Genomic DNA, 14905 nt, shown 5'->3' with positions numbered 1-14905 from the left:
CCCACAAAGGAAGTCTCTATCCAAGACCACTTGCAAAGCAGGTGGAAAAGTATGCAATGTCCTAATAGAATCTGGTTCAACTAAGAACTTTGTGTCTCTAGAGATGGTGGAGAAACTAAAGTTGAGGAGACTGCCTCACCCTTGCCCCTACAAGGTCTCATGGCTCACACAAGGACAACAAGCTATTATGGAAGAGCAGGCTTGGGTAGAATTCCAGATTGGAAACTATAGAGATAGGTTGATGTTTTACATTGCAAAGATGGATGCTTTCCATCTCCTATTTGGGAGACCATGGAAATTCAATTTGAAGGCACAACATGATGGTTCTAGGAACACATATTCCATCACCAAAGATGGTAAGGTGATTGAGTTGCTACCTTTGATGGAGAATGAGGAGGAGACCAAACAAAAGGAGGCCAAGGTGTTGGTGTTAGGAGAGAAGCAGTTCATGAAGAACATGGCAAATGAAGGCATGATCTTTTATGCCCCTATCCCTAGTCCAATAGTAACAAAGGTGGAGAGGTTTGAAGACAAGAAAGAGGACAGATTGAGGTTGGTTGACCTTGGAGTGCAATAGCTACTAAACAAATACAAGGGTGTCATCTCTGATGGCATGCCAAGGTCACTACCTCCCATGAGTGACATAAACCATTGTATAGACCTTATACCTGGATCCACCTTGCCTAATAAAGCAGCATACAAGCTCACACTGGATTAGAATGTTGAGATGACAAAACAGGTTGAATAATTGTTGGAGTCCGAATTGATTGGCAAAAGTTTGAGCCCATGTGCAGCCCCTATAGTCTTGGCACCCAAAAAGGAAGGCACTTGGAGGCTTTCCATCGACTCAAGATCTATCAACAAGATTACTACTAGGTATAGGTTTCCAATTCCTAGGATTGAGGATTTGTTATATTGTTTGGGGGGTGCTAGGTATTTTACAAAGGTTGACTTAAAGAGTGGCTATCATCAGATTAGGATTAGGCCGGAAGATGAGTGGAAGACTACATTTAAAACAAATGAGGGGTTGTATGAGTGGAAAGTCATGCCCTTTGGCTTATCCAATGCACCTAGTACCTTTATAAGGTTAACGAATGAAGCCTTGAAGGATTTCATAGGGAAATTTGTTATAGTCTACCTAGACAACATTCTAGTTTTTAGTCAAACCAAAAGAGAGCATCTAAAACATGTAGACCTGGTCCTAAGAAGATTATATGAAGAACAATTAATGATCAACTTGGAAAAGTGTTTATTTATGTAGGAAGAGATCATTTACTTGGGGTTTGTAATCTCATATGGTGAGTTGAAAATGTATCAAGAAAAGGTGAGTGTCATATTGTCTTGGCCTACACCTAGAACAATGAATGATCTTAGAAATTTTCATGGCTTAGCTACCTTCTAAAGGAAGTTTATAAGAGGCTTTAGCCATATTTGTGCTCCTATGCTTGATACCATAAAGGGAGGATAAAAGTGTAGGTTTAGTTGAATAGAAGAAGCAGATAACTCTTTTGAAACATTGAAGAGAAAAGTTGTTGAGCAGCTGGTCCATACCCTACTTGATCTAAACAAGATCTTCTAAGTGGAGTGTGATTCTAGTCACATGGCTATTGGGGGAGTTCTCAATCAAGAGGGAAGACCTATTGAATTATTTAGTGAGAATTTGAATGAGGCAAAGAGAAGATATTCATCCTATGACCTAGAGATGTATGCTCTAGTACAATCCTTGAAAAAGTGGAGACACTACTTGCTACCAAAAGAATTCATAGTCTTCACAGACAATCAGACCCTTAGCTTTATAAATAGTCAAGAAAAGTTGAATCACTGACACATGAAGTGGGTAGAGACCCTACAAGCTTTCAATTTCATTCTTAAGCACAAGAAAGGGATCACGAATAAGGTGGCAGATGCTTTGAGTAGAAGAGTCCTAACTACAAAATAGATTCAGTTGGAGAGTGTTGGAATAGACACCTTGAAATCCATGTATGAGGGTGATGAAGACTTTGGAGAGTCTTATAGGCTATGTGCTTCATTTGATGAACAGTTTCATGTTGAGTATTCTCAATTTTTTATTTAAAATGGATTGTTGTTTAAGAGTGCACAACTATGCATACCCAAATGCTCTATGAGACTAAATATAATTAAGGAGAAACATTGTGGAGCAATGGCAGGCCATTTTGGTCTTGGCAAGACACTATTTTTTGCCCAAATTGCAGATAGATGTTAGGAGATTTGTGGAGACATGTGTGATCTTCCAAAAGGCAAAGGGAAAGTCCACCAATGTAGGCCTATACCAGCCTTTACCCATCCCTTCAAGACCATGGGAAAGCATAAGTATGGATTTTGTTTTAGGATTGCCTAGGACAAGGAAAGGATATGATATTATTTTTGTAGTGGTGGATAGGTTTAGTAAAATGGCACATTTTTTGCCATGCAAAACCACTTGTGATGCTTCTTATGTTATAGACTTGTTCTTCAAGGAGATTGTTTGGATACATGGTTTGCCTTTGACTATAGTCTCTGATAGGACTGTGAAATTTATTGGGTCACTTCTGGAGGACCCTTTGGAAGAAGCTTGGTAAAAAGTTATCCTTCTCCTCAGCCTACCATCCCCAAATGGATGGCCAAACTGAAGTTATAAATAGGTCACTAGGGAATCTGCTAAGTTGTTTGACTAGATAGCATGGAGAAAGGTGGGATAGTATATTGTCTCAAGAATAAGTCTCCTATAATGATATAGTGAATAGGAGTACTGGTAAGTCACCTATCCAGATTGTATATGGCATCCACCCAAGGGGTGTGATGTAGTTGAGAGAGCTACCTCAAGGAGAAGCCATTAGTACAGATGGGGAAACCTTTGCTACCGCCATAAAGGAAATCCATGACCAAGTTAAGACTCAACTTCAACAATCTATAGAAAGATATAAAGCTCATGCTGACAAAAAAAAGAGATATGTTCAATTCGATGTGAGACTTGGTGTGGGTTCACTTGAAGAAGGAAAGACTTCCAAAAGGTAGATATACAAACTTGATGCAAAGAAAGATTGGACCCTGCCCAATCTTGAAGAAATGTGGCCCAAATGCCTACGAACTTCAACTCCCACTTGATCTTGGTTTTTCACCTATCTTTAATGTTTGTGACTTGACTCTTTATAAATGTAGTGTTGGTGTAGGAGAAGACATAATTCAGGTTATTGTAGATGATGACATTCCCAAACATGAAACACCAAAGTTTACATGGAGTATTTGGTGGCTTGGAAAGGACAATTTGATTCTGAAGTAGTGTAGATGACAGAACAATAGATCAAAGACCATGGTGTAGACCTGCAGACTCTCATCTCAAGTGGACTTGAGATTTCTTCTTTTGGGGAGTATGGTGCAAGAGCACCCGTTCAAGCCCTTCAAGATGATAAGTCAGACTCAAAGGAGGGAGGATAAGGCATCAAACATGTCTTTAGAATGTTTTTTATATGTTTCAATCATACATTGTGTGTTTGGAATAAACAACCCATCTTGTGAGCCAAATTCCTATTTTGGCACTTCTATAAACCAATTAGGACTTTTGGACAATAGGGGATCAAATATGTGTAGGACATAATTATCCAAGTGTTTTTAATGCTTCTAGGATGTTTTAGGAGGGTTTATACTTGAACCAATGCATTAGGAGGCAAAAGATGACATTTTAAAAACTTTTGCAAAAGTTGTCAAAAGTTCTCATGAGCAACTTTTATGCACTTTTTACATTTTTGTTTATTTGAACTCCTCCAATGGCTCTAACATCTTAATATTGGTTGAGAGAAGTTTTGGACTGGTTTATACACCTTTTGGATCCAATTCCCAAGGGGAGACTGTATGGAGGAAAGTGTTGGTGACATCAAACTAATAAAATTCTGAGTTTTTCCTACAAATCTGGAGTTTTGGTACGGGGTACGGTACTGTATGGATTGGGATCAATCCCCAATGATGTGAATTGGTTGGAGAGGATAGTTATATTTGTTTTGGGTTTGGTTTAAATTTCTATTTGTGTGTTTTGCTTCTGATATTCAAATTTTACAGTAGGTGCCTAGAAAACTAGGGTTTACCTTGGGTTTTTCCTCCTCCATGGCAATAACTTGCACTTTATCAGTCTAAGACCCATGGGATTTGGTGAAAGGAAACTATGGTCAATTTATTTTAGGATTCCAGAATTGTTTTGCAGGAGTAGAAAGGGAGAGCTATGCTTGAAGTGACCCTAGGTAGACATCTCTATGTGGCTACCTAGACCTTGAACAACAAAGTTACCCTTGTGTGCAAATGACGATGATTCTAGGTGTGTAACCCTAGAATCCCTTATGGTTTATGGTTCCCCACATACCCATGGTGTTGTAATTTCCTAGTTTACTCATCTAGATATAGGTTCTTCATAAATGGAGGCCTAATTAGCCCTTTAGGATAGTCAACATCCTACTGGTTCAGATCTTTGTTTGTTAGACCCTAACCCTTCCTTTTGGGGATTTGTGTAAATTACAAAAGGGTACTTGAATCCATAATTTTTTTCCAGGGTTTTTGATAAAGTTTGAACTTAAGGTCCCTTTACTCGCTAAAAGGGGCTACAAGCAAATAGGCCAAATTGTGAGGGTACTATGGGGAATAGGGTTGAATCCTCAAAACCAGGGTTGGATCTGGTTCAAGTGAGTCATGTTTGACCAAAAACAAATGTTCTAATAGTCCATAACCCTTGGGCATCTCAAAGTGTATGTTGGAGCCATTTAACCAAGTTGAGTAGGTATGAGTCTTGAAGATGGTGAAGGGATTGAACTAATGTTGTAGAGCCTTGTCTTGATAGGATCCCATTATTATTTTGAGGGGTGAATGTCATAGATTTTGAGGTGTTTGGAAGGTTACAAGGAGGGCTCTGCATCAATATTTAGCAATCTCTATCTGCTTGTTAGATTTGATATCTTTCCTGATGATCCTCTTGAGTCACACACCAATCTGCAACAAATTCACCATTAATTCATTCTCCATCCTCGTAAACTGATTGGATCAACAATTGCTTCCTTTAAATGTATAATTTGTGTAATCACTGACTTTGGCATATCAATTTTTATATTCGACCACTTGAAAGCAACTTGTCTTCATTTTCGACATCAAAATCACTTGGTCAACTCGAGTCAATTACTATATTGAATTATCTTCCCTATCGACACGCAAGCATTGCTACAAAATCATCTATTTTGGTAAAAACCTAATTTGGGTTTATCAAAAACCCTATCACTAAATCTCTGGTAGCTAAAAACCTTTTGGCAATCTTCTCCATGAAATGATGAAAAAGTCGGCTAGTCGATAACACGTGTATTATGCTCTTCCATGCCAACCTAAAAACCCTTTGCTGAATCTCTGGCCTCCAAAATCCTTGCTAGTTGATTTTGTGAAATAGTGAAAATTATCATCCAATTTTGTAGTTTCTTAGGTGGCAAAAGTGATTTGTTGGTCGCCTTCGTGAAATAGTGAAAATCCTTAAGATTTTCACAATTCCACAATGGGTCGGGTTAACGAAAAGGTTTGACCCATGAACCAATGAAAAATTTTGCTGGTAGTCTACATTACTTCAGTGATCTCCTTGCGAAATGGAAAAAATACTTCCTCATGGGCCCCACTACTTAACCTTCACAGTCACCATGACATTTCGTAGTTTGGTATCTTTTTCACTATTTTTCCAAGGGATGGGTCAATAGATAGGTTTGACTAACGAATATCCCTTAAATATCTCTGTGGGCCCAAACTACTACCTCAAAAAATTGGATGATCAATAACATGCATGTTATACACTTTCACAATTTCTTAGGTGATCAAAACTCTTTGATAGTTAACTTAGTGAAATGAAAAAAATCAAATGCTATGTGTTGTATTCTTTTTCGTTGTTTTTCAGCCCTCATTAGTTAGTGCAGAGAATTGTCTACAAACCAATGATCATCCCAAACATGAGTGTTATATACACCTTCTATGTTTCACTATTTCCTTAATCTGCATGAAGTATTTCCCAATGAAATAGCGATGGCAATAACCCGGTGCGAACATTATCGACATCTCATTACAATAGTGTGCAACTAACATGACATGCTAGTCTAACTGCAACCATACTTTTTATGAATCAAACTATTTTTCCCAATGCTTTCACCATACTATGACCTATGTCATCCTTGTCCAATTACATGTCCCAATAACATACTTCATACTTTCCTTTTGTATCCCCTCGTGTGACTAACACGGTGTGTTATACATTTCTACAGCTACACTTTCTCTTTGTGGCACTTATCCTCTCTGCATCTTCTCAATTGTTGACATCAATAACAACCTCTGTCAATAATTAAATCTCAGTATAGTTCTATTCCTTGAGATCATAACCTTCATAATCCTCTCCAACTTGGCAATCCTCATATCAAATATGTTAAAATTTATCCTTGGTTCAATGTAACATCCTAATAAATTGTCTATATAGCATTCATTGACTTGTGACACATTCTCCAAAACTACAACAATCAACAAAAGTGCATTATCTTTGGTTTTCATGATAGGTACTTAAAGATGCCAATTGATGAACATCATCGGTAATGATGAAAATAATCCAACAACCTTTTGGAAGTCCCATCCTATTCCTCTCTACAAGTAACATATAATAGAAGGAAAAGGTGCCAATACACTAACACTTGCATATATGATGGGTACTAAAGTCTTGGGTTTATTTTTATGAAGCCACATTAATGATCCTAAAGCTTCTAGTGACATATTTAGTACCAAATTTGCATTTTCCTCTCACCCATGAAGATGGTAATCCAAGGTAAACTCTAGTCTCATTGCTTTAACCCAAATGGGTGCCAATATATTTAGTAGTGAATTGGGAAATGCCCAGCCAAGTCCAATTGCTTGGAATTTGTGATTTCGAGATACCTTTTTTTATGTGTCAATTGTTTGAGTGAAAAATTTAAACCAACCATATCGATGAATCCTCTTAATACCTTTAAAAACTCTTAGTAACGATCAAAGTTGACATTATCTGATACAAGATTAATCAAAATAGTGCCAAGTTAGACATGGGCAACTTTCAAGAAAGTTTTAACTGCATCATATTTAGATTTTAGAAGTGAACAAATTGGGTAAGATCTCATAACAAGGAGTAAAAATGTAGAATATTGATGTGATGACAAAATTTGACTTAACTCCATCATATTAGTGTGAGTGGAGATACTTCCACATCCTTCATTGATAATTTGAGGGGCCCTTCACTAGGAATGATAGAGAATAAAGAGAATTGCATGCTCACTCAAGTCCTCATATATATAACATCTTCCAGAACCTTGTCCATGGCTCTATGCTCTCCTACACCAAATAGTCCACTTCTAAAATGCTTAAATTCCCATTTTTTTGCAATCATTTCCAGTCCTAAATCGATTGCACTGGATTCCAATGAACCAATAAGTCTAGGTGAAACAATTGAAATAGGGGGAAAACTCTTATCATTTTTATCTATCGTAACATCCTATAATTTGGAATGTGTTGTATCTTCAACCTTCCTACCAAACTCTACATCTTCAAGATTCAATAAACCAAGCATTTCCCTTAACAAATTCACTATCTTGGTAGGTAGCAAGTTAATTGTAATATTTAGGTTGATGGCTGACAACAAAATAGGAACATTCTCCACATCTGAAACTATATCTTTTGCCTCACTATTCTCATTGGAAGAAGTCTTTCTTCTCTCGTGACCCCTACAAACATCTCTTACGTCAAGCATGGGATCTTTTGGAACCTGCAATACTTTCCCATTACATGGAAAATTATTCTCTTCTAAATCAATCTATAGATCACTTTCAAATCTTCCCTCATCTTTCAATGTAGATATTGAAGAATTTGTATCTTCTTTAATATTGGCAGCCACAACATTTTTCATTTCAAGCAATGAAGAACCGGTGCGGGATGAATAATTCCCACTTTAGCATGACCCTCCACTACATGTAAGGTGCCTAATTTATTGTCTAGAGCAATTATCATGGCCCCTTTTGTTCCTTTCCACCTATTTGATTCAAGACTAATTTTACATCCTTGAGAACTCAATTGACCAACAAAGATTAAACCTTGTTTGAAGTGGGGAACATATCTAACATCACACAACAGTCAACTATTTCTAATTTTTTAGTTATAATGAAATATCCCCTTTACCAATAATATCATAAGATCTATTGTTAGCAATAAAAACCCTACTGAAGTCACCCCTTTATAGATTTTTGAAATACTCCTGAATCAATCACCCAATCATGAGCTGCAATTTCATCTTTGGTTAAGATAAGAACACCTGCATCTTCTTGATATACTACAATGGCTTCTTCTTCTTTTGGTTGATTTACTATTTTCTTATAATTCCAACAATTCTTTTTGATGTGTCCCTTCTTTCCACAAAACTAGCAACCATCTATTCCTTTGGATTTTGATCTTCCTTGTGATTTCTTATAATCTCTTGGACTCTTCCCTCTTTCTTTTGATCTTCCCCTGTAATCTACAATCAAATCATTAACCCATGTTGGAGTCTCACTCATGCTCTTCCTTTTCATTTACTCGCTTAGAATTGTACAAACAACATCATCAACTTTCAAAGTATTTGAACTAGAAAAAAGTTACCAAATTTAATAAGAAAGATATCACAACTTTTTGGCAAAGAGGACAAAATTAATAGAACCAGAACTGCTTCATCAAAACTTATTTTATAGATACTAATTGAGTATTAATTTTTGTAAAATTATTTAAGCATTCTACTACAAAACCACCTTTAGCCATTTTCACATTAAACAACCACTTTATTAAAAATACCTTATTTGGTGTTGAAGGTTTTTCATATAGCTTATCCAAAATACTCATCAAATCAGTAGTTGTTGTTTCTTTAGATATGCTAAATGTCATAGATGGAGACAAGCACAACCAAATTGTTCCCAGTTCTTTTATGTCAAAATATCCCAATCTTCATCTAACATAGTTACAATTTTATTTTCTTTACCATGTAATAATCACCACAAATCTTTCTGGTATAAAAAATCCTCCATCTACATTTTCCACAATGAATAATTGTTGTTATTGAACCTTTCAACCTTTCCTTCTTCGGTCGATAATGCCCCCACTCAAAATTGAATCTCTCTTGCTCAAAATAACTAGCTCTAGTACCAATTTTCAAATAAATAAGAGAGAAGATTAACGAAATAAAAACAAAATTAAAGAATAAGATACAAGACACTATTTATATAGTGGTTCACCATAAAGGCTACATTTGGTCCCAAGAACAACAATATGATCTTCATTAACTATTTTCAGATTCATTACATACAATAATAATATTCCTTTATAAGTAATAGCATGAAGACTATCTAGAATGTGAAGGGACAACAATATATTGGAGGAAAAACATGGTTATTGAGTTTCACATTCAACATGAAGTTCTTAACAAGAAGGCTCTCAAATATGGGGGTGCTCATTTTACCCCATAGGATGGAGATATAAGAAAGTGCTAGCTATATTTGAAGGTTTGGGTTGATGGAGGCAACAAAAGTGGTAGATTTTCCAACAAAAGAAAGGAAAAATGGCTACCCCCCACAAGAAAGAGATTGAGGCTCTATTTTGATGTGGCTACGAAGGGAAAACTACGATAGGCCAAAATATGATGTATTTCTAGACTGACAAGGTTGTAGTGGTTTGGTTCATCACCAACAACATTGGGATGTCCACAAACAATGAGACTAAATTGGAAGTTGTGAATAATGGAATGATAGTTCTTAGAATACAATTTGTGTGTGGTGGACACCAAAAGTGATTCAGTGTTATTAATGATATTAAGAATAATTCTAATCCAAACTAGAAGTTGGAAAAAATCATACAAAAGGCTTTGGAGGTTTTTGGGAAACTAAATTTAATAATAAAGCACATATATAGGGAGACCAAAAAAGCAGTTGATTTTCTCACTAATGTGGATGTGGTTGAAGATAAGGAGGATATTATAGATTAGATCATGTAAGAGGTGGGATGGACTATCTTTGATTTTATAGGATGACTATTGTAAGGATCATTAAGAATGGATAAAGAAAAGAATTTACCTATCGATCATGTGGATGGGCATATTATATGTCATCTTTCACACTCTCCCCAATATCCTTTTCTCCATAGTGTAATTGATGCACGTAGGAAAAAGATTGGGAAGATGAGTGAAACTTTGATGTCTATTTGTATGGATCTATCCATTGTAGTATACAATCTTCTATAATAAAAAATCTAAGAATTAGAGGTGTTTAGTGCACAAAAACCTTTAAGAGGGGAAGGAGAAACATATTAGATAGTTTTTCTACCTTTGTGAAGAACCTATGCATAAGGAAGTGCTAAAGATAATCAGTGCAAGATTATGTGCAAATGAGAATGCACACAATAAAAGGGTCTATGAGGTATTTTTCTCCAATTTTGTCTAAGATTATATGATAAATTTAGTGTAGAATCTCTTGGGTTTCCAACATGCTGGCTAGGAACAAAAAAGATGTAATCATGTAGGCTATTTTATCCATCAACAATTGCTCATTCATTGGCTCCATTACAAAAAAATTCAAGGCCAGTGTTGTCTATATGAGTATGGTAGTTGATAAAGCCCTATATCTTTATAAAAAAGGCATTGAAATTAGGATTTATAAGAATTTCATTCTTATTCAAGCATAAGTGAGGACCTGTTCTTATCCCCAAATTCATAGTATTTATGAATATGTAGAAGGCATGATGTATATCATGCATATGCTAATGTGATTATACATATATATGTACATACATACATACATAAAACATACATACATACATACATACATACATACATACATACATTCATTCATGCATGCATGCATACATGCATATATGCATGCCTATATACACACATACATAATTTGATTTCATTAACACACACTCATATGTATATATATATATATATATATATATATATATATGTATATATATATGTATACATATATATATACATATATGTATATATATATGTATATATATATATATATGTATACATATATATATATACATATATATACATATATACATATATATATATATATATATATATATATATATATATATCTACCTTGTTGTATTTCTTCATCTTCCTAGACTTATACATCTATATTTATATGTACCTTTTTATCTCTCCATATTTATCCTTCTCTCTCTCTCTCCATCTTCCTCTCTTCATTTTCCTTTCTCTCTCTCCCTCTCCATCTCCTTCTCCATATTGTTGGTATTATGGATATGTTGCATTATTTTTGTCATTGATGTCAACACTTATCCTTCTAGAGATCTTTGGTTATGTTCATCGACAAGTTTAGTGACTTATGCACAGTCACCGGTATTTGGTTCATTGGAAGGTTATATTGTTCATCAGCACTGAGGATGACTTGTTATCATCTGGAGATCACTTGGTTATGTCACAGACATAGTCTGGACACTTGGTTTTGGTGATTTGGTTATTGGTCTAATCGGGTTGACATATTTGTTGGTATTGGTAAATTGGTCTAGGTTATGGACCGACATGAGTTATCTATTATAGATCAGCACGACGTGTTATGAAGATGATTTAATCAATTGGTATTAATGATTGAGCCAACATGATGCATCACATCTTGGCTTACCTGTAATTGATTTTATTGTAATATTCTTAGTGAGCCAACCTACACATTTGGTCTTAGGTTCTAGTATATATGTAAGATCTCATTTATGAGATAATGTATATAGGTAAAAAGATATGTAAGGTTATGGTATTTGTAACATGGTATGTGCGAATATTGAAGATCATATGAGAAGACCATAGAGAAGGTTCAAGGAAGGTTTGAAGGAGATAAGCAGAGCTTAACTTGTACTGAATCCAACATTGGAGATGCTACTTTGAGCAATACATTATCATTGGATTTAATCATCCAATTGTAGTCAGTGTGACTCCCTTCTTGTAATTGAGCAGTGAGCTCTAGGCAGCTGGCCTTTCTACATGTACAGACCCCATTTGTACACACATACTATCTGCAGTAGTATCACCTCATTGTGGGTAAGTTTTCCCAGCATGGTTTTTCCCCTTAAAGGGTTTCCACATACAAATCTCTATGTTATGTGTTGTTTCTCTTACTATTTCATGCATTAAGCTTTGTCGGTATTAATATTAAATATTAATCCATTAATTGGCATTAAGTTTGGATTACCGGTATTATGTATCAAAGTTTGATTAAGTTATAATTGGGTTGAAATAAATAGACAACTGATTCAGGCCCCCCCACCTCTCAGTTGCCTCTGGGTCCTAACACATATCTATCTTCCTCTATATCTACTTGTATCTCTATGAAAAACATAATGTTATTTCATTCACACACTCACATTAGGCCTCCAATGGATCAAAAAATCATTATCACTAATTTTTGGTCCCCCATATTTACACACAGATCAATATAAGAAATGTTAACCTTTTTCACACTATTGGTTGCATATAATCCCTAATATGTAATGCAATTCAATTCATATTAATACTTTTTTTTTATGCTCGTCGTTATGTCTCCATGCCCTTAGATGCTATAATAGGGGCATATAGTTGTCATAGTGTTGTATGTATTTCCATAGGTGTTTCCAACCATCAAATATTATTTTCCTATACTAGAGGTAAAGCTTCATTCCTTCATAGAGATATCTAGCCCAGGATATTACAACAACAATTACTCGACTTACCTTATTTAATTTTTGTGCACAATGCATTCATGTCAATGATTTATGCTACATGTTTTACATTAATTCTATGCTAGACTTACCTTTATATTCCATTTATAATTTTCCCCTCTCCTCCAATTCACTTCATCTAATGGATGTAAACATTTAAAAGAGGGTAACATTTCACTATTTCTCATTTGTTGGACTTATAAATAATTATATGTACCAATATAAGGATTCACCACTCTCTCTAGATATAATTATATCACATTGCTCAATATTTTCTAATATAAAATACCACTTTTCATATTAGTAGAATCATTCTAACCATATTCTCTCATCTCTTATTTTCAAGGAAGTTAAGTAACAAAACAACTTCCTCAACTAACCTTGAGAGGAGGGTAATGCAAAAACTTTTACATATCATTACAACAGTTCCAAAAAATTAACAGAAATTGACATAAATAACATGCATACCACAACACAATGATTTACATCAAGAAAACCCTTTCGAGAGAAAAACACCACACTCCAAAAGCCACCCAATATATTATTTAAAAATCATTAACATATTGTAATATACTTGCAAAGTAAGCTTCTTACATGAGTATCACTTATAGAGAGCCAAAGGCAACTCAACAACTATCAGAATCTTCAAACACATCACAATACTCAATCGTAATACAATTCCCTAATAAAATAGGGTTTCCTTTTGGGGAAAACAAAGTGCACAAAATATCCACTGCTAGATTTATGACCTAATGATAAATGGTCAAGATATACAATGACAAATTATAGATAAAATCTCACTTTGGCTACACTACCCCCAAAATTCCCTGGACCCCTCACCGAGGGGACCATCCCCCCAGAGCCTGCAAAGGGGGTACCCCCCCTTGCAAACCCTTGTGCTCATTTATCAGCAATAACTTTTTATTATTGCAAGGTTGAAGCACTAATTTCCTTACATTGTTGTCATTAAGATCAAATTTCACATGTAATTTTTTAAATGTATACTTACATGAAATAATGTATTCATTTCATATATTTTCTCAATTTTGTGGGTTCCTATTGAGGCAACATATTAGAGGATGAACATAAACAATAAAACTTTAATTACTAAATAGGAAACCTAATATATCCTTTTTATGTGTTACAATTTCCCTTATACTTCCAAATACATGTTCATTTAACAATCAAATTTCTACATCAAATTTTGACATCCATGGTAAGTTGCATGTTGTTGTGGGCTCATTTTAATGGAATGTATTAATACAATAACATACTAACAAATACCACACTCTTGTACAAATTCAGGATCATCCCCTGATGACGTATTCCTCTTCATTTAGTATTTATCACATATATGCTTGACCCTATCATGCACATATATCGACACATATTTATGCATAACATTTTATTTATTATACACCTATTGTTGCCTATAGAAATTCTTTTTTGGTAATCATATTGACACTTTCCTAGTTTGGATCAATTATGTAGCATACAATATTGATCTCATGCAATGTGCAGTTCACCTAAATTCAAAACATAGTATATTTTAAAGTATTTTTGGTTCTCATACATTCCACTAATTTCTATGAGACTTGATACATGTTTATACAATCAATTTCCATGTCTAGTGCTTACAAGAATTTAGTATATGCTTATTCACAATATAACTTCCTAAATATTACAAAGACAATCATTTTAGGAACACATCACTTTGGAGAAATAAAAGAAACCTAATTCTACAATAAATTATTTTGGGGTATTTGCATTATTGAAGAATATTGTATTAAATCATTTCTACAATCATAAATCTAGTTTCATGAAGGGGATTGACATATGGTCCTTATGATTTGGTGATTTTCCTAAAGTATACTTAATACTAGTGATCCTTGACAAAAATGCAAATATCACATTTGCTTAGCTATAAAGAACTTTCTCTTTTTAAAGTATAAAATCACTTCCAAACATTAAATCATTGTTTGTCTTTGTTAAGCCCTTGTTAACAAGTGTATTGTTCTCATTATGTCTCCATGCCCTTAGATGCTATAATAGGGGCATATAGTTGTCCTAGCGTTGTATGTGTAGACGTATAAAAATGACCATATTCCTAAATGAATATTTAATTTTCATTTTATTCTCATTCCTCTATTTA

General features: G+C 34.7%; 1 pseudogene; it reads right to left on the bottom strand.

The window, feature by feature from the left end:
- Window positions 1-6558: 6558 nt before the first annotated feature.
- Window positions 6559-7046, bottom strand: LOC131033483 (uncharacterized; annotated as a pseudogene).
- Window positions 7047-14905: the final 7859 nt, after the last annotated feature.

This window comes from Cryptomeria japonica, chromosome 9, assembly GCF_030272615.1.
Source record: "Cryptomeria japonica chromosome 9, Sugi_1.0, whole genome shotgun sequence".
NCBI lineage: Eukaryota > Viridiplantae > Streptophyta > Pinopsida > Cupressales > Cupressaceae > Cryptomeria > Cryptomeria japonica.
Note: the sequence above shows the minus strand (reverse complement) of the source record. Positions and strands in the feature narration are given on the sequence as shown.